Raw genomic sequence first — 23,167 nt, 5'->3', positions numbered from 1 at the left:
GCCCAAGTCCAAAACCAAATTACTCTCCACTACTCACTGACATACATCTTCACATCATCCCACTGATGTGTAAGACATAGGTTCATAGGTTGGTACTAGGCTAATGGTGCTAGGGCCTGTACAAGCCTAGCCATAACAATTCCCTGACTATTTCTTCCCACAATATTTACTTACCTGGACTCCTGAGAAATGGACAGCTCTGGACCTTCCCTACACCCATCCTGCACATCCAGAGCTATCTTTCTTATTGTTTTTCCCTCTTCATTCCCCCTTTTTCACCACTTTCCCTTGCAAGTCTTGAACCCAGGCCCTGCACACCATAGTCACAACAATTTACCACTAGGCCACCGGAGCTGTAGAAAAAAGCTTCACTTGTATCAAGATTATATCACCCCAGATGGGACTCAAACCCACAAACACTGGATTAGGAGGCCAATGCCTTATCCATTAGGCCACTGGTGCCTGATCTACACAACCCATATGGGGCCAGGCAACAGTACATCTGATAAATATTGTGATATAACATCACAGTAGGGAAGCTACACTGAGCTGCTAGGCATGTCACCAAGTACTGTTTAAACTACAGGAAGACTGACACAACACAATCTCAATTCTGCTATGGGGGAATACACATGTAATAGTAAATATATCACACACTACAGAGATGTAACAACACTGACCAACAGACACCAGCGTGAAAGTGCATACCCAGAACCAATCTCACCACATTCAAAGTGACATACTGGTAAGCCACAGGAACAGTAGAGTATATGGACTGTGTGAACAAAATCATCAGCATGTTTGCCACTCACACACTACCCCTATATATACTGGCCCAATTCACAGTGTAGTGTGATGCCTGACTGTGATATGGGACATGTCTCAGTCTGCCCTTACAAACATATACAGCTAATAAAAGCACCAGAAGCTGGAGCAGCATGCAAAGTCAGATAGAAAAGGACCAACATTTACATCTCCCCCTCCCCCTACACAGGTCAAATAACACATTCACAATACACTGCTACACACTCCTAACAGTCTGTCAACAATTGCCAGAAATACACAGTCCACTAAACTGTATAGAGTCTCACAGAATTTCCAGGCTTCGTCCTCATATATAAGGCCTTCTACATGTAACATGTCTGGCAGTCTGATAAATCACTGGGATGATATCTGGAATGAAGTAACTATATAATGATATGCTACACCTATACACCTCTTACAGCATGACATCTGGACAAAGCCTGACATATTTGGGGCAGAGGCCCTAACACAGGGGCATTATTGACATATTGCTGTCATAAACTGAGAAAGTTGCTGGTGTAACAGGGTTGTTGTAACATATCTGTTCTGAGGGATATGAGGTCAAAAACACACATGGATGTTACCATCCACAAAGTATGCTAATGCATTTCCAAGGCCAAGAAATGTGTAAGTAACACACCAAATATAAGTGTCCAAACTCTGGCCAGTCTTCGGATAACCCTACATTTGGAAGTTATGTCAATCACATAACATTATCAGACTTAAAGTAATGCAGAGCAGCCATATCCTTACAAACCCTGTCAAGCTAGCATTACTTCAACTGTATAACAGCAATACTTACATTCTGTCCCTATTTTTGGAACATTCTCACCCATTTTATTGGGCTGTCTCCACAGTGCTTGTTGTAAGACATATTCCCAATTACACTCTGTGATGTCACACACCTCCATGAAGTACTCCTCCCAGGCAAGGAAAAGGGACAACGTCCATGTGAAGTACTCAGTTATAGGAGTGTGTTTCCAGGTTTTTGGGTATGGGAATGATACCACAGCTGTTCCACATGCAATTAGCAAGTGGTGGACTCCAACTGGTGCATAGGCCATCAGCTGCTCATGAGCATTACCTACTAAAGGCAATATGCATCCTGTACAAAATAGATATATATCCTACATCTGTCTGAGAGAGACAGAGACGCACACAGATAGACACACACACACACACACACACACCACACACACACACACTCTTGCCAGTACTGACATTATCAGACCAACCTATCTTGTTATTCATACCATACTATTCCATACTATTGCACAGGGCTTATAGGGATGAAGAGTGTCTATAGATACCACTATGGTTGATGTGAGCAGTGGACCACATACAGTAGACTTAGGAATATGTACTGTGAGTACCATGGTATAAAATATGAATCCATGCCCATCCAATGGCTGTCGTTCACACACAAACACAAGATACTCTTCTCTCACACACATTTGCCAGGACTGGGAGTAGAACCCCTACCTATCTATTTATTGTTACTACATTGTTATGCATTTATGGCATGCACAGCAGATGTTATGGGGTGACACTTGTCCAAAGGTACTTCTAAGGTGGTGGATCATCAGGCCTTACAAATTAAGACAATGGGTGATGTACTGGGTGAGAGAGGCCACAAAATACTGTAACCTATACATATACACACTTACACACAAAAATACACACACACATGTCACAGGACTCATATTAGAACCCCTAGTTATGTGGTTATTGGTATTATAGTGTTATGCAGTTACCGCACGCACCACAGAGCTTATACGTTGTGGAATGTCCCAGGGTACCTATATAGTGAATTACATCTACAGCACTTGTAAGGTGTGGCAATGGAAGTTGTACTGGGTGAGACAGGCCACCAACTACTTTTACCCACATGTTTACACACTCACAAACACTTTCAGACACGCTAATGCACACACACATTTTACAGTACTAAGATCCATGGGTTCAAAGGTAGGTGCATACATGGCAAATGGCCATGGCGGCTTTACAAGGCTAGCCCATGGGAATACACCTGGCATCATGCCACCTGACGATACTCCCCAGCATGTCTACTGAATATAATCACTGGAGTGATTCCCAGGGTGGGTATTCTATTCCCCATCCACTCCTCCTGATTTCTGTTGAAGAGGGCCAGTGATATGCTCAGTTTGACTTGTATGTGGCATCTATTCCATAGTGTGGCCAGTCTCTGGGTTGTGAACCTGTCCCTCCAGCATCTCCTGTTGATTGTGAGGATGGGGTTGAGGTATCTGGGGCATGTTTTGTGGACAGATTGATTTCTTCAGATGTAACATTCCTGAAAGGGTTGGGTCAGACATGGCTGTGTATGTCAGGCTGAGATCACCCCTAAGTAGCCGATATGAGATGGAGATTCATTGCAGTTGTTGGAGTCTGCCTGTATGGGCCAAGTGTGTAGTAACTAAGATCTTCTTTGTGAGGTACATTTGCAGCCTCTCCTGTTGTTGCTGGTGTCCAGTGAGATACATAGCAAATTGGCCATAGTACACATTGACTGACCTACTGAGGGGAGTGTACAGGGAAACACTGTCCTTTTAATTCCCAGATTCAACACCCTGAGTCAGGTGAAGTGACACATGGAAGGACTTTTGGAAGACAGTGGCACTGTGGGGGTCACCATAGAACTCACTGTCAACCTGTGTTTCCAGTTTCATTATAGCAACATCAGTGTTCAATGGACTACCATCAATGTATTACTCTATGGGAGCCATGCCATACCCAAAGGGGATGGAGGCACATCCTCTGGCATTGAGCTTATGTCCAGTGTTCTGACAACAGTCATAGGTCTCAGAGAGGCCTTTGTGAAGGATGTCAACCTCACTTGGGGGAGTAATAATAGCACCCACCTTGTAGTCATCTGCAAACATTGTCAGCCAGAGTGCCTTTGTATTGGGCTGGTCCTCAGAGGTGTGGATCCCAAACATGAGGGAACCCAGGTCCACAACCTGTGGGACTCCACTTGTAACTGTTCAGCAGTCTGACATGGAGTGTGCATATTTCACACTGTGGGTTCTATCTGTGAGACGGTTTGCAGGCCACCTACTGATGTGTTTGTGTATGTTTCCTGAGTGAGGAGTGATATCCAAGGATGAAATGGGCAGCCTATCTTGTTATCTGTTCCATACTGTCACACAGTTATTGCATATGGCACAATGTTTATGGGGCTCTAGTGTGTCAAAAGGTCACTCTACAGTGGGTGGCAAATGGAGCCCTTGTAATTTGAACACTGGGACATGTACTGATTAGGCAACAACTAAACCCACCCCCAAATGGATATGGTTTTCACACAAAAATAACAACCCCCCCAAAGACAGGATGCTATTCACACAGAAACACACACTTTCCTGGACCAAGATTAGAACCCCTATCTATTTATTTACTGCTACTCTAGTGTTACGCATTTATCACACATGCCACAGAGTTTATAGGGTGAAGGTTTTCCAAAGGTACTAATATGGTGAGGAACATCAGCAGCCCTTGTAAAGTATGGCAATTGGTGTTGTACTGGGTAAGAGAGGCCACAAAATATTTTAAACTGCACATATACACACACACATTTGCCAGAACTGGGATTAGAACTCCTACCTAACTAGTTATTTGTACTATAGTGTTACGCAGTTATCGCACATGCCACAGAGCTTATGGGACTAAGGTCTGATGAAATGGACTTCTATGGTGACTGATATCTGCAGGACTGCTAAAGTAGGGAAAGGGGAAATGTACTGGGTTTGAATGGACCCAAAAGCTTTAACTTGTAAACACACACACACACACACACACACACACACACACACACACACACACACACACACACACACACACACACACCCACACACACACACACAAACACACACACACAAACACACACACACTTTGACATTTGCCCAGTCTAAGATTAGAATTCCAACCTAACTAGTCATTTGTACTATAGTGTTATACAGTTATCACACACATCACAGTGATTATGAAGTTGAGGTATGATGAAAGGGACTTCTAAGGTGACTGATATCTGCAGGACTGCTAAAGTGGGAAAGATGATGTATACTGGGTTTGAATGGACCCAAAAGCTGTAACTTGTAAACACACACACTTTGACATTTGCCAGGGCCGAAATTAGAACTCTTACCTAACTAGTCATTGTACTATAATGTTACACAGTTATCACATGCACCACAGAGCTTATGAAGCTGAGGTATGATGAAATAGACTTCTAAGGTGACTGATATCTGCTGGACTGCTAAAGTGGGGAAGGGGTGTATACTGGGTTTGAATGGACCCAAAAGCTTTAACTTCTAAACACACACGCACACACACACACACACACACACACACACACACACACACACATGCACTTTGATATTTGCCAGGACTGAGATTAGAACTCCTAACTAATTAGTTATTTGCACTATAGTATTACACACTTATTGCATGTGCCACAGAGCTTATAGAGCTGAGGCTTGATGAAAGGGACTTCTATGGTGACAGACATCTTCAGGACTGATAAAGTAGGGCAATGGGAAGTGCAGTGGGTGATGAAGGCCTGTTCATTCCTAGATCCTACTGACATTTTCCTAAGTGTATGAGCATGTCCAGTATGACCTTCTATAGTACATGTGGGACTCCATTCCAGGGATTGTTGTACTCCAGTCCAGTTTGTTTTGTACTACAGCCATACCTTTCAACCTGTTGGTGCAGGATATCTGGAGATAGCCTATCAAAATGTGGGGACAATGGGCTATATGGTGATTGTGAGTATTTCTCACAGTAATGTATGGGTTGCTAGGGTTACAGGGCTTGTTTTAAGAGACATCTGACATATATGCCATTTAACACTGTGATGTATTGTTTCAGTACCTAGTGACATACCTTCTCATATCATCACAGTGATCCAGGGGAATACAGGATGGATGATGCACACACCAAAATTATGGGCAAAATGCTATGCATTCTTGCAAAATCCAGCCTGTTGAGAGGTGTCCCTATGAGCAATTGACTGCTGGAGCTGTGGAAACAGTCCAGCACCTTGGTGATATATTACAATGGTGGAATTTCTGTGCATTTCTGTTATGGCCTGGTCTGATTTCCAGTCCACGGTTTGTTAATATAAGTCAGACAGGATCAGGGTAACAGTCAGACTCCAGATAGATTTGTAGGAGATAAGATGAGGGGGTGTCCTCGGTCAGATATGTTCGCCTATAGCTACCAGTGTTTTGCATAGGGGTCTGCTCAAAGGTTGACTGCACTTGGAGGGTCTTGTGTGTGTCAGACTGTTTGACCAGCCTGAAGGTGTGTATTTGTCTGACATATATGAATGGCCCACATCATTTTGCTTGGCTAGCCACATTTTGGGGTCAGGATGTTGCATAGGATGAGTGATCAGGGAAGGGTGTGTTGCTATCCATGGCTGTGGACCAGGATTCTGTCGGTGCAGACATGTCACCATCTTCCAGGGTTAGGACTGTCTGCAATGAGTGCATTCCCATGTTTAGACTCCTAGCCCTGTCTGTCAACTGTACAGAGTATCACAGAATGTGCACATTCATGACTCATATATCTTGTTGGTTATGCAAACAAGTGTGGTTTTCAAGTAAAATTGTTTTGCAAGTCACCCAGGGTTGAAGTCAGATATTCCTGACAGACAAAATTGCAGTTTCTGATTTCGTACCCATCAGGCATTCCATGCTGCTACAATCATTCCATCAACTTTATTACATTATTAGAGCAGTATTTCAAAGGTGTGCTTCTCTTTGGATCTTTTCCCCCTAATTATTCATGGCTTTGGCCAGATTTCTGACCCCATGACACTCCCTAACAGGGCACTGTGGGTGAGGCATGGGCATTTGCCATAGGCCTGTAGGCCAGGCGTGACAGATGCAGGCCATCTGTAGCAAGACAGTGCATTCTGATGATCATATGTTCTGAGGCTGCCAGCAGTGGACAAACCTGGGATGGCACCAGTAAGTTGACTGTGGGTGTTACAGACAGTTGCTTTCTGTTTGTGTTGAGCCATCACTCTAGTTTATGGCTGGATGCTGCTTAAGGCTAGGGACATGTTACTGCATTTCTATGGGACTATGGTGGAGTGTCACATCTGTACACAATATACATTTGAATAGACTGTGCTGATATTTGCTTAACATATTGGTCCCATTTAGCATAGTGGTGTTCCCTATCTTTCAGACTACAGGCATAACAGTATTGACTACAGGTCAGATTGTTCTGGCATAGATATTTGTAGTTTCAAACTTCTTACCTTTCAAAGCCATACTGCTACTGCCAGACCTGCTGTGATATTACTGTATAAAAGTTTGTAGATGGGGATTTCATGGATGTCGCCATGTGGGGGCCTTTTCCAGGCATTTCTGTATGGTTTTCTACAGCTGATCTGCAAGGTGAGGCTGGGGCTGGGTATGTGATCCCCACTTTGACATCCATGCATGTGACCTATGACCCCCCCCCCCGTTATTTGGCTCACCACATATACTGCAGTGGTATTTATCAACTAGGGTGGTACTGCATGGTGTGGGTAGGCCAGTACTGAGAATACACTTCCTGCTGTCCCACAGAGCTGTCAGTTATATGCTGCTATCCCAGTAAGCCACCCCATTCCCTTGCATGCTTGAATCAATACCATAGATATGCTATCAGTACACTCCCCTCCATTAATTAATTTTGTTAAGGAGACTGACTTACTTTGTGCCTGAGGCTGTTGTGATGATGGTGCTTGAGGGCTGACTATGTCAGATGCACACATCACACTGCCTCTACATGGTAGGGTATAGGTGGTGCATCGTTTCGCATCCATTTTACTGTGTGTGTAAGTCAGAGAGAGAGATCAGTCCCTTCGGTCCTACAGTGTCAGTCTATGTGCTATGAGTTGCCTCTTTGCCACGGACAGGGCATAGTGGGCACACCTCCGTCTGCCTACAGGGACAGTTTCAGGATGCTCCTCCTCTGAGTCCGCCGTGGTGGGCTGTGTGGCCCTTCTCTGTTTTGTTCCTGCAACAGCTGTTTCCACAGGAACATATTGTGCAGCATGTCACATACTATGAACATGTGTGCACATGTGGCAGTGAGTACTGCAAGGCTCCACCAGATATGTCAAGGCAGCAAAACTGTGACTTGAGCATCCAAAACACACACTCTATAATGATCCTGGCTTGTGTGTGTGCCTCATTATGGCATTTTTGTGTGGGTGTGTGTGCATTTCTGATGGATGTTATCATCCATGGCTCCAGTGTGTAGCCAGCATCCCACATCAGATGGTCATATGAGATGTCCCCACTGGTAAATGCCTGATACAGCTGTGACAAATGCCAGATGTGGGAGTCATGATAGCTTCCAGAGCTGCCAGCACACACATTCATTACAATGCCCTGGGCATGACCTGGCAGTTGATGGAGTGGAAACCCTTGCGGTTTAGGTAGACCCTACCCTAGTCACCGGGTGGTGCTTTGTTGTGGATGTGCATGTAGTCTATAGCACTCAGTACCATCTAGTATTCTGCTACATGGTGGAAGAGATGCATATTGCTGGTCATCTCCTCAATGGTGCTGGGGAAGTAAATGTGCTCAGCGGCATGCAGTCGAATGGCATCCAGGAACTGGTGCAGTATCCTGGACGCAGATGCCTGTGAGACCCCCATGATATCGCCAGTAGGTCTTTGGAATGTACCTGTAGCTAGTATTCTTAAGGCTACACATACCTTTGTTTCCAGTGGGATGGGTTCCCCTCTGTTGGTTCTGGTTCTGAGGCGAGGCCGGCACAGCTCAACAAGTTGCTGAAGTATGTCCCTGTTCACCCTGTAGCGCTCTGATATATCCAGATCATGTAGCCCCTGGTAGGCTACCCTGGGTCTGAACACTCTTCTCCTCCTCCTTGGTCTGAGTTGGTTGTCAGTATTATCCTCATCACCACCATCAGTCTCTAGCACATACTGATAGATCAGAGCAACAGCAGCCACTAACATGTTTTGTTAGTTTTGTCAGTTTAAAATTCCCCTGAATGTGTACACCAGTGGTGTAGTGTTTGTAGTAATAACAGACTGAAAGGTGTTTGCATAGTTTATAGTAGTCTGCTGGGCTGCTGGCTGTGCAATTGGCTGATTCTGATACATTTCACCTGCCAGCTATGGTAGTTCTCCTTGATTGCCTTCCTTCTGCTGTTTCCCCTTTCCATTTCCTCCCGGTTTAAGCCCTGATGTGTGTTCTCAGTGCTCAAATATAAAGAGTTCTGCTATTCTCTTTGTTTTTTTTAGGTCCGGTGTGCATCTTGCACACCCATTTAGCTAAACTAAACACATTTAAGCAGAACTGGCCCTCCCTGGATGGGATCACGCTCTGCATTTCATGGAATAAGACAATGCAGCCTCAGACACACCCCTTCCTTAGCTGTGCTTAGCTCAGGGCAAACATGGGCCACTAAGCTCCAGTGTGCTTACAGCAAGCATGATATACCCCCTTTTCATGTTAGCTACTTCTCCTGTGTACACAGTGGTGTTACAGCACCTACACAGTTAGGTGCAGTCTGACACTTAGAAGAAATCTGTGATTCAGTATAAATCCCCTAATTTGCATACATCACTGCCTTACTCCTTAGTTACCACACTTAGGCTGGTCCTTTCCCCTTAGCAACCACTATTCCCTGGTACTGTTTTCATTCTGCATGCCATTGACTATAATGGCAAAATGCAGATTTCTGTAGAAATTGCTTTTTCCCCCTTTTTTTTTTTCGGCACGATCCCATTTGCGCTCCGTTGCCTTATGCTTAAACGGCCAAGATCAGTCAAAAAAAGTTTAATTTTACAAAATTAAAACAAGTTTTCATGTCAATGGCCATATATTTGGCCTTTGGAATGCCTACTGAATATAATACATGCATTCTTTTGAGCTGTCCTGACTCCGTTTTCTCATTTGCAGAAATATATTCAGCTAGTAACTGAATACATTTCTGCAGGTTACAGTATTCCTGCACGGACACCTGCCTGTTTGCTGAGTCACTAATTCACCTCATTTACATGGTTTTCACCAGCAAATGGGGTAATTAGCATAAAGCAGTGGTGTCCGTACAGGCATAGTGTAGGAGTGCTTGTGCACGTCCCACGAGCTCTATACTGAATCGCTTAGCGGACATATTGTGTGCAGCAGCTCCTACACTATTCCTGCACATTGTGCAGGTCTTATGAATCCCAGGGCCAGTTATTTACTTTATTTTTTGGTCCCTTAATACTAAAATGTTTGGTTTGTTGCCAATTATTGGAGACTGAAGTTACTAAATAATGGCACACCTTTGAGTTTCAGACTATTATTTTTTTTCAGAAAATTCATTCTAACACAAATCCTTTTAATTAAGCAAGTTTGTAATTTTATCAGAGTAGTAAATAAAATCTGTTCCTATTTTTGAGCCTTTGCATTCTCTTTATTTTAGGCTTTATCCAGATGTCTTCAGCTAAAAGGTCCAGACCTCTTTACTGTTGCTCTCACCCAGTCTCTAATGCACACCTCTGTTTCAGAAAATGTATGCCAACACATATCGTAATAATCAAGTAAAATATGTCCCTATTTTGACCCTTTATCCCCCATTTATTTTAGGTGCACCGAGATATTTTGAGCTAAGAATCAATGGAGCATACCTATGAACTCTTCAAATTTTTGCAGAATGTCCAGATTTGTGGCTCATATGTTTGGTCCCATCCTCATACAATATGTAGTTTTCTGGCATATCACTGGGAATTTACATCATTAAATAATGACAGACATTTGAGTCTTAGACTTCATATCCTTCAGATAATACATGCTAATAGAAAACCTGTTGTTTTAGCAACTTTCTATGTTTATAAAAGCAATATTTAAAATCTGTCCTTAGTTTTGGTTGTTTGTCCCTTGTTATTTGTGCCTCTGTCCAGATTTCTTGTGCAGAGAGGTTAAGAGGTATGGAAGAGGTACACAAACCTTTTAACTGCTGCTGCTGCTGCCAGGGATCACTCTCACTCTTCACTCTCTCTGTCTTTCACTCATATAGTTTCTTCTGTTTTCTGGCACACACACACACACACACACACACACACACACAGACACACACACACATACGCGCGTGCGCGTGCACACACACACACACACACACAGACACACACACACACACTTTTTGTTTTGTTTACATTTTACACTTGCTAAACAGCAGAAGCACTGCTTAGTGAGCATAAAATAATGGCAGCTTTTAGGATTTTTCTGTCCGAGATCCACAGCAGCTTGATATACTGCCATGAGGTGGCAGACTCATTTTTCAGCGGGCGTTACTTTCAAATTAATACCATGCTGGAAACGTTTCATTCTACAATCAGGGTGCTGATGTACAGTTTGCCCATTCTCTAATTAAGGTTAATTATCTGTGAACTGAGGGAGTGGATATTGGAATATATTTTTACTTCTGGTGGGAGAAGAAGCAAAGGAGCATTGTATCCCAGCAGAGTAAAGCTGTGGTGAGACTAACATCAGTAGTTGCCATACAGTGGCTATTCATGTGACTCTTCTCTATTCATCATTCTTGACAAGCTAATTCTTTCTTTTCAGTAAGTACTGCTTGATTTGTTTCTAACTTCAGAATACCTGCTTAAATACGTTATCCTTAAATTTTCAGGGTCTACATATTAGTTTCCCCTCAAGTGTTTGGCAGTGCCCTGTACAGACACAGACACCTTAAGTGACATTTTTCCTGTAAAAGCACAATTGAAATTTCACCAGTACCTAGTTATCAACTTGGTTGATATGGGCATCCTGAGGCAATGCAGAAATTGCCTCATGTTTACTGATAACCAAATAATTCTCAAACAGACTGATATGGTATGTGGGAGATGTATTTACACAATGCCACTGGAGGCAAAGCTGTCACATAAAAGTAATTCTAATGTCAATAAGTTTGTCAGTAGTACACACACTGAGCACTTCACACACAATTCAAAGCAGACATATAGACCCATATATGCTGAGGCACTTAAATGCAACATTCCTAAACCCCAAACATTTCCTAGATGAAGTACTCATAACAAATATCCTCAGCAGCCCCAAATGCACTCTTTCAAAATAACTCCCACATCAACACATAGAGCCACATCTCATAGAGCCTCTACTTCTAAGCTCATAAAGCAATCCACCACACAATCCAACAGTCTAGTCATTGGAGACTCCATCATGAGACATGCCCATGTCCCTCTCACCAAGCTGAGTAAGGAGAAAACCATGGTCAGATGGTTATCAGGGGCTAGGATCCCTTATGCATGCACTCAGGTCATTGGACTGCAAGTACAAGTATGACTCAGTCATAGTCCATGTCGGAGTAAATGGTGTGAGACATATCTCCCTAGACTATACAAAAAGAGAAGTCCTAAGAAGAGCCCTTCTAAAAAACAGAGACAAGGCCTGGAAGAAATGGAAACAAGAAAACACCTGTCAAACTAAACAAAACTATAACCAACTTAGGAACCTAGCTAAAAAAACATACTAAACTAGACAACCAGAACTACTACTTTGATCTCCAAAACAAACACTCAAATAATCCCCAAAAGTTCTGGCACAGTATCAACTTCCTACTGAAATCAGGTACAATCGTTCCCCCCACCCCTATCACCTCCAATTCAAACAATAATGATATAGCTTCCCAGTTTAACTATCAATTCATAAACTCAATCCAAAATCTGTCCAACCAAATACTTAACACTAACAACTTATTAGTCACAACTGGAGGAAATCCTCCCTGCAACACTACTAATCTTCCATCTTTCTCTGTCACACCTGTTCCCACATCTAAAATCAAACAACTCCTGCTCACCCTAAAACCAACTACTCTTGCAGCAGATAGAATACCTGCAAAATTCCTAAAAATTGCAGCTGACTCCTTATCCTACCCAGTCTCAATCCTAATCTTCCATTCAGGAAGCCTATGTACCTCAACTGTGGAAAATATCATACATTATACATCTGCATAAAGGTGGAAAATCCTATGACTTTTCTGACTACTTACCTATAGCTATTTTCTCTCCCTTATCCAAGCTCTTAGAGAAATGCATACATTTCCAAGTCATGCAATACTTGAATACAAACAATCTTCTCTCCTCCGCCCAACACGGATTCCGGCCTCACCATAGTTCAACTTCTGCCCTTCTCTCTTTTGCTAATCAAGTTAACTATCACAGAAACAACAATAACTATGTATCTGCTATCTTTTTGGACCTGTCAAAAGTATTTGACATGGTCTCACATCCAAAATTATTGGATGCTCTCCACTCACTATCCTTTACCTCTCCTGTTATCTCCTGGTTCAAAAGTTACTTATCAGACAGAAAACAATCTGTGCAATGGCTAAATCACCTATGCCCCCCTCTCCTAAACTCCATAGGGGTACCACAAGGCTCAATATTAGGCTCACTTCTCTTCTCTATTTTTACAAACAATTTATACACTGCCTCTAAACAAGCCTCACTAATACAGTATGCAGATGACTCTACACTCATCTGTGCAGCCCCATCTGTCAACACTTTGCAAGAGCAAGCCCAAGAGTCATTCTCCACCATTGAAACTTGGATCACTGACATCCAACTCATCCTAAACCCCAACAAAACTAAACTTCTCTTGTTTACCCCTAACAAAACAAAAAATACTCCCAGTAATTTCTCTATCTCATCTAAAAATGGAACTATCATTCCCCCATCCACCCACACAAAGCTCCTAGGGATAGACATAGACAATAACCTATCCTTTGATCTACACATAGCTCAATCTATCCAGAAAGTTCATAAAAATGGGAACCCTTTATAGACATAATAACTTCCTCACAGACAAAGCAAGAGTCACTCTAGCTCAAACTCATCTCTTATCAACACTTACCTACGCAGCACCAATCCTGACACATATTAAAAAATCACACCTGGTCAAACTAGAGTCATGCTATAATAAAATAGCCAAATTTGCCAACAACTCTCCTTTTAGAACACATCACTGCCAAGTACTAAAACAATTACAATGGCTTGAATTCCCACACCTGCTATCTTATCTACAACTCACTTATGCCTTCAACATCATAAACTACCCATTGAAAACTCTGTCCTTAAAAAGCTACTAACCTCCTACTCTTCCAGCCGCCCTCTCCACTCATCAAACAAACCACTCCTCAGTATCACATCTGCAAACAACACTGCAGGCAAAGCCCTTTTCTCCCACATCATAGCTAAAAAATGGAACAATCACCCTACTAATATATCCTCTGCAACAACAAACTCTAACTTTAAAAGACTATTAAAACCACATCTCAGGGAAAGCTGGATCTGTCCATGTATCACTTGAAAATTAGTATATCTTTTCTCCTCCTCCACCATACTCTATTATTCTACACTTGTTCCCACACACTTGCAGATACCTACTTCCAATTAAGCCACTCTGGCTTAATATCTCTTTCAGTGTACACTCATTAGAAAATGTAAACTGTCTTTGTATTTAAAATAGCAAATGTAGTCTCTACTATTCTATTTTGTAAGATTTTGTCTACAGATATCATAGATAATGTTATAGGTTCATAGGTTCATAGGTAGGTACTATGCTATCAGCCCAAGGACCTACATATGCCTAGCCAACAAGGTTCCCTGGATTAGGCCACCCAAGAAAGTTATTTTCATGTGCCCCTTTCGAGCAGAGGCACATAAGTGATCCCTGGGGTGTATTTTCTATTTCCCATCCACTCATCAAGATTTTTCTTGGAGTGCTAATGAAGAACTTTGCTTGACATAGATGAATATCATATATTATATCACGTAAAACATGTTCAAATTTCTGTGATTGCTTCTTGTAAGTCTGACCGTAAATATTATGTCTGTGTTTCCCACTATTTGTATTTTTTTGTATATTTTCATATTGTATTAACTTGTATCTTCTTGTCAATCGTGGAGCTTTTCTCCCTGGGCATCCACTGAAAATGGACCTGGTCCAGTTGGATTTTTCCCGGTTAACAGATGTAAAATAAATAAAATAAAATAAAATAAAAATGTCATGGAGCTCTTGGAATATGTGTCTCAGGCTGGTATGAGCCTAGCATTGAGCAGCATTTTACCTTCTCCAAGGATGATGTCATAATCCAAACAAAAGATGACTGACTGAACAAGTTTTGAGGTGGACCTTGGGAATATTTTTTTAGAAAAATGAGAATTACACTGGCAGCTCAAGTTAAATGTCACTGTTTTACCTGGTTTGAATGATCATATATCTATTGGAAATGTTTTGAGACTTAAGTCCTATTGTGTTCAACACTTACTTTAATTTCATTTTTTTGCTTTTTTACTTTTTAATCCCTATTTCAATTTTTAATTGCAACTTGTAGACTTTGGATTTAACTGGAGACGAATGCTCATGTGACTTTGTGGGTGGGAGATTTAAAGGGTTCTTTGTAGATGTAGTACTGATTCTGAAGAACTCTGTGTATGTTGTCAGATTAAACCGCTTAATTCTGTTTGTTGTTTTCACGATTTATTAAACTTATTTTTCCTGCACACCTATGGCTACCTTGCCTTCATTTGACCTGGTATTCATTGCTTCCACTATATTTGACATTCATCACTCTTATAATTGAGTACAATGCCCATTTAGTATGTACCTAACCAGGCACATCCAATAATTGGAAAGTCCACAGCGGTTCCTCACTAAAAGAATGCAAGGCTTAAGTAAAATGTCCTATGCAGACCGCCTCAAAGCCCTATCACTGTATTCTGTGTCCTACAGGCTTTTGAGGGGACATCTATGCCTGGCATACAGGGCATTGTCAGGCTACATTCTGATGGACCTACTGCATATCGACAAAACAAGCAACACCAGAGCTACCTATTCTAAAGACTTAAACCTCGCCTGTGATATAAATAGGACCTGCTGGAGAAACAGGTATGCATCCCAGAAACTACCCCATCTCTGGAACAGGCTCCACATCCATGTGAAGCAGAGTTCCTCCCTAACCCACTTCAAGTGCAACTTGGACAATTGGATGTGGAATAGGAAATGCATCACTGGTTTGGCACTTATTTCTCAAATGGACACAGGCAACCTGTAAATGGTTCATCTCTCAGCCCCCTGCTTGCAAACGTTTCATGTCCTAAGCCCCTACTTACACTTATCAAGGGTATGAGAACTTGTTTGATATTTGGGATGCATGGCTAACCTTAAAAATGCCCTTGTGGTTGTTAGTCTAGTAAACACCTATGAAAACATAAAGGCTAAAAACTACTATGGAAATATAAGGCTAGGTTTCTTATGATCTTCACAGATAAATAACCTAGAAAATACCTATGAACATTTATAATTCACTAACAGATAAAAATAGTTTGATGAATCGTAACTATTAGTAAATGTTAAAAAGTAAAGCAAGACAATTTTCTTTTACTTTAAATGCCTCAAGTACAATGCAGTCAGTTTCACAGTTACCTCAGTACAGAGCATCAAGATTTACATTGTCCTTAACACTAAACTACTTGTAGTCACCACTTATGAAAATCTCAGAAACCGTGCTCACTTTCATTACTCCATCAAAAAGACCCATCAAAAATGAAAGAATCTTGTACAAGGCTGGCCATTACCTCTCTGGCCATGCACACAAACCTACAGTGACTTCCAGTTTTTTACCTAGTCTTCTTTATGCATGTCCTACTTCCAGTCTACCCTACTTGTCAAACACAACCAATGCTACAATAAAATTGGAAAATGTAGAGCCCAACTCCCCAGCTGAACCAATCACCTGCATTGTCCTCCATAAAATTTAATGGTTGGAGTTCCCTAACCTCCTCAAATTTGTCCAGCTAAAAATTGTCCAGGAAATAATCAACTAACCAAAGAAGTATCCTGCTTTAAATTTAGTACTACAGTGGTACGCAATGGCTAGATCAGTACAGTCCAAAAACATAAGCACATGTCCTACATCTCTAAAGCCTCTAACTGCCATGGGGACTCCTTGTATTCTAATCATTCTAGCCAATGTCTCAAACACCTCCTTCCCTAACCTCAGTCAACAAGACAGCTATCATAATGTTAAAACATAGATTAAAACTAACAGTACTCAAGTTTCAGTCTGCAAATGCTCCACCTGGCCTCTCACACTGCCATCCTCAACAGCTAATACCCTCTTCATTCCGTCCCAACCACCTAAGCCTACCAGATGACCTTAACTATACATACTACAGTATGTAACAGAGAATACCATCAAGTAGTCATAGACTCTTCTATCTCCCTGAAAGGTCATCCCTGCAATACCACTATTCTCATCTACATTGGGCCTCTACCTTAGCTTGTTGCATTCCTTCTATTAATTAGATATTCTACTATGATTTTTGTTTTCATTTCACATATTCTTATGGTGTAACCTTTTTATTCTGTTTTACGTCATTTTTACTTAGCTTTCATTCTCTACAGATAATACTACTTTCACTAAAGCTCTTTTGCTATCCTTACACCTACTCCAAATTTTTCCCTTATGCATCCTCAAAATATCTACTAGTTATTTCTCACTCTGAAGAATTATATCCTTACTCTCATCTGATGTTTTCACCTGGGGGCCATTACACCGTTTAATAATGTGCACATATTTTAGCTGGAAGGCAGGCCTGATGATGTGGATGAGAATGTGAAGGTGGAAGGGGACATTATAGTACTGATACATCAGCAAAATGCTGAGACAGTCCAGGATGAGACTTGCATTACCATGAGTTTTCTGAAGGATATGAAGTCTGAAACTTAAATTCCTCTCATTATTTAGTGAATTTCATCCTCACTGATTTCTATAAAAATAGAGAAAACCGAGTTTTATGAGAAACAGATCAAAAATATAAGGCAACAATCTGAACATTCTGTGTAAACCTGGACATTTGAGAGGTATGATGATGCTACAGCAGCAAATGGCATAACAGTCAGCAGTCAGAACAAGATACAAAATCCTCATTGGGGAAAGGGAGATGATTAGACAAATACATTAACTTGAAAGTTAATGAGCTGATATAGAGGAAGAAATGGCTGCTTCAATAGACTGCACATTGACAGTGACAAGTAATGTGGTACATAGCACCCCTGACAGAGAGGAGAAAGGGATATAGAGAAGAGAGGACTATATGTTTAGATTACCAAAGAGGATCATTGAAGCAAAAAGATGAATTTTATGAACCAAATGAGGTTACCTAAGAGTGAAAGAGGTGATGGAGGATTGTAGTGGAGTGAGTTTGAGTTTTATTCTAAAAGTGTCTTTGTTCTGGTTTAAGCACTTGGGCTCCAAACCAGTTATTTTACATTAGGAAGGCTTGTGGTCTATACTCTTGTTGCCTCCCTGTCTATACATATTTTTTTTAACTACTAGAACATATCATTTACACATAGCTGAGTATTGCTCATTAAGTTGCTTGCCTCATTGATTTGTTCAATATTTAAGTTTTCCTCTCTCCTCCCTAGTAGATCAGTAGCCATAGATATTCACTTCCTAACTCTCTCTGTGACTAGTCTGGTTGAGATGTGGTTACTGAGACATTGCAGCAATTGCCTCATGTGCAATTACAACCCAGTTATTCTTAATAAAACAATTAAAGTATGCAAAAGATGTAAATTTACTTTAGCACTGGAGGCAAAGCTCTGTCATACAACCAAACTAATCCTGCAGAGGTTGCCAGTGTCACTTGCACCACACCTGCTGCACAGGGTAAAGAAACTACACATAAAACGACTTATGCTGAGGCACTTAGAGGTAACCCTCATAAAATACTAAGATCTCTTGCACAGCACAATCAAAGAGAGGGTCTTCAACCATCATGTAAACGCTCCTTTAAAACACCACTCATAGTTAGTCTGTTACTCAGTTTAAATGCAACCTAGATCAGTGGATGGGGAATAGAAAATTTACACCTGGCCTGATGCCTATGTCCCTTATGGACAGAGGAAGCTTATAAATGCTTGGCTTTCGAGGTCCTATTCAGATACAGGAAATCATAATTATTTCGAGAAAACTTGGCTAGGTTTAGAAAGGTCTCCTGGTCGTTAGCCTAGTAAAAATATACGAATCTATGAATCTATGTAACCTAGACATTGGAGGATCAAAGAGAAACGTTTAGAGAGAGATCCAAACCTGGGCAGAAATCAAAGTCAATGCTAATGTTTAATTTGTTAAAAAAGGTATGCAAGGATAAGACCCTTCAAGGTGAGCCTGGCATGGAAGTGGAGTCTAGTAAATGTCAAACATTTTACAAGAGTTGACTCAGACAAATGGTGATCCACTAGATGTGTTTTGTTTCCTGTTCTCTATATGTCTCCCAGATGAGGTTAAAAGCCAAGAGAGAGAAAATAGGAAAGCAAACAGGAACAGATGGTGGAAAAGAAGGTGTGACCATACGAGAGGTTAAGCAGGTGACGTGACAGAAGCACAGACCTCTGAGACAGTTAAGACTTTATTGCTGCTGATAAAGAGAGGGTGGAAAGACTATTATGGTTCATATGTTCGTAGGTTCATAGGTTGGTACTAGGCTATTGGCCCTAGGGCCTATACAAGCCTAGCCATAACAATTCCCTGGCTATTTCTTCCCACACTATTTACTTCCCTGGACCCCTGTCTAGCAGGGCGACTGACGTGATCCCGGGGTGAATTTCCTTTTTCCCATCCATTCGTCAAGGTTCCTTTTGAAGAAGGCCAAAGAAGCGCTCTGCTTGACATGTATGGGCAGTCTATTCCAGAGTTTGGGGAGTCTCTGTGTCAGGAACCTATCCCTCCAGCATGCTTTGTTTATAATGATGACAAGGTTTAGATCCCTGGAGCGTGTGGCTCTGAGGGATTGGGATTTCTTTAAGTGTAGCATGTCCAACAGCTCTGGGTTTGACATGGCCAGGTATATTAAGCAGAGATAACCTCTGAGTAGACAATATGCGACAGAGTATAGCTGGAGTTTTTTAAACCGGTCAGTGCAGGGCATCTGCTTTAGGCCTGTGATTCTTTTAGTTAGGTATTTCTGTGGCCTTTCCAGTTGTTGCAGATGTCTTTAGAGGTACATAACAAATAGGGGTGTTGTATTCTATAATGCGTCTAATGAGAGATTAGTACAGTGGGACAATGACCTCCTTTTTTCTGGCTGAAAAGCCCTTAATGATGAGGTGTGCCACATAGAAGGATTTCCTGACTGCTGTGGTGATGTGGTTATCAAAGGTGAGACCACTGTCCACTAGTGTCCCTAAGTCTTTTATCACAATTTCGGTGTTTAGTGTACTGCCACCTATGTGGTAATTCATGGGTACATGTTTTTTTCCAAAGGGGATAACTATACATTTCTTGGCATTGAGCTTGAGCCTATGGCTCTGGCACCAAGCATCTGTTTCTGTAAGGCCCTTTTGTAGAGTATCCACATCATTTGGGGATTTAATAATGGCTCCCAGTTGGCATGAACTCTGAACAATAGCTCAATGAGAACAGAGGATAATTCTCATACAGATTAAAATATTGATTAACATGTTTTACACATGAAAATGTGTGTGCAATTGTAATTCAAGGGTGAGATTATCCTCAAAGCCCACAAAGGGTTTTCAAAGAACATGTGTAAGCGGTATAAACAATATAAAGTTTTACTTAGTTTATTAATGTTTGTATGATAGCTTGATAATTTGTTTTACAAACAAAGAGTTAAAAGTTGAAGTTTTCTATTAGCTGAATATAGTCTAAATATGCTTACACTGTATAGTCTCTGTCCAATTCATATATTTATCAAAAGTAAAATTATAACATAAATCACGCAGTTTTGTCACTCATTAGTTATATTAAGAGGCCAGTTAGCTTGGGTAAGCAGGAAGCTTAGTTAAATTTCTTTGGAGTATGAAGATTTTCTTTGTTGGCATATTAGACTGTAAACAATCGTATACTGCCTGTCTAAATCTAGTACCTGAAAGCCAACCTAGTCCAAATAACTAGTACTGTGCTACACACACACACATATATATATATATATATATATATATATATATATATATATATATATATATATATATATATATATATTGCAATATGAATATAAGGACAGAAATTAAAAGCCTTGAGATGAGACACAGCATGATGACACCACAGGGTAGGCTAGAGGCCTGAAGATAATGGCTGCACATCGAGAGATATAGGTAGTGGAGTCAGAAGGAGGGCTTGCATATGGAACAGTACCCAAGCAGCTGTTAAGGCAGATGACTAGTAATAACTTTGAGCTGTCTTTTCTGAGTGGATGAGCATTGGTTTGCCCTTTTTGCCATGTCTGAAGATCCTTGAGTTGCAGCTCACAAGGAGCAGAAACTAGACCAGAGAGGACAACGTGTTTATGCATAGAGAACAGGAATGCAGAGAGATTCAATAGTGATTAGAATCAAAGGAAAATGTTAGATATAGTATACCTACAGGAACTAAAATTATCAGAGACACATTATAACGACACAAAAGAAGGGTTATAAATGTGTGGGAATGGGGTATGTTCCAGGAGAAAAAAAGAAAGAAAGAAAGAGGAGCAGAGAGAATAATAAAAGAGAGAGGAGTTTGGTGATAGGAGAAGGGTTTATCATCGATTTCTGACAAGTGGGTAATATGTAGAGTGACAACAAAGAAAAGATGGTATAATATTATACCTGGAACAGAGATGATGTACAGAATGTAATTGTGTTGAGGTAATTTAAAGGGTAAAATATAGTGATGTACAGTGATATGGGCAGGGGATTTCAGTGTTGCTCTAGTGCTGAGTTTAGACAGACTATAATAGAAGACAGCTTTTAATATGAAATATCATAAGAATTTAAGGAAATGTCTGAAATAGATAGATGTACTAGACACATGGGAGAAAAATGGGGTAAGGTGAAGCAGTTTGCATTTAGTACACAGGAAGGTGATAAGGCATGTAGGTTAGAAATGATTTCAGTGAATGATGAAATGTTATATAAGGTGGAGAGTATATTGGAATATCAACTCTACCCTTGTTTACAATATTATGGAAAAGGTGTAGTAAAGGAGTGGGAGGTGGAGATGGAACCCCAGTAATTGGAAAGGTGCGGATCAGGCAGAGTGGGTGCAATGATGGCTAATGAGGTAGTTCAAATGAATAAACCAGGCAAGAAAAAAATGATATGACTTGAAGACTTTGATGCAATCAAAGCTGCTGAGAGGATTTCAAAATATATGGCAACAGGATGAAATGGGGGAAATAAGGAGTTGCTTCAGGGGTAGGCAGGCATGACTGAGGAGGACGAGAAGGAGTAAATGGATGAAGAAATTATAGTAAAGAATAAGAATATTAAGGTGCTGCAGTAGGAGTTTGATGAACCAGAAGAAGAAGAAGAAATAAAGGCAGAAGAGGAGCAGATGTTGGGGAAGATGGGGAAATAAAGGTAAAATAGATGTGAAATTATTATTGTACCAAGTCAAAATACAAAGAAGACAGTATGGGTGGCTGAAGTGGAAGCAGTGAAGTCTGGTCACCAAGTGAGATGACAGGAATTTATAAAACTCTGTGAGTTTTCACTCCAATGAAGAGTGCTAAGTGTGATGAAAGTTTAGGTATGGCAAGGGCTGAACCTGGTGAGAAAGAAAGGGATGGGGCAGAGATGCACAAAGAGGTGAGCAAGGATGATGTAGTAGCACTGTTTCAATATGTGAAAAATGGTAAAGCATGTTGTACAGATGGGTTTCCAGCTGATAATTACACTGTGGCTGGAATGAAGGTAGTGGAGTATATCACAAAATGTGTTTAATAAAATAGGGGAAGAAGAATAGATGCCAGTTATCAATGCTGCAGAGAGAGAGATGGTAGTGTTATATACAGGCAATGTAGAAAGGAGGGCCTTGCAAATGATAGACTAATTTCTTTATAGAGTAGTAATGCAAAAATTATAGGTAGGATATAGACAGCTATGTTAGATATACTATTACTGATGGCATTGGAGAGCAACAAATGGACTTTATGAAATGTCTGTCACCTACTTATCATTCCAATCTATTATTCAGTTTTACTTGTTGGTATGAGATATAAAAGATAAAAGAGGAAGGGTTGTACTCATGGATATTCATAAGCCTTTTGATTCAATAAGCTGATACTTTGTGATAATGACTTTGAAGAAAGTGCTGGGAGAAGGATTTCTCCATGGAGTATTAGAGTGTTGTGTAAGAAGCCACCCATTGAGATCAGGTAAGTCAGAGGTTGTAGTACAGAAGAAGTAATTAGAGACCTGGGGACCCAAGTTGATAGCAATCTCTCATTTGACAACCACGTGGCCAAAGTGGTTAGAAAAACATTTTATATAGCCCACCTAATCATGAAGGG

This window comes from Protopterus annectens, chromosome 1.part1 (assembly GCF_019279795.1).
Source record: "Protopterus annectens isolate FY-2018-M chromosome 1.part1, PAN1.0, whole genome shotgun sequence".
Taxonomy (NCBI): domain Eukaryota; kingdom Metazoa; phylum Chordata; order Ceratodontiformes; family Protopteridae; genus Protopterus; species Protopterus annectens.
Note: the sequence above shows the minus strand (reverse complement) of the source record.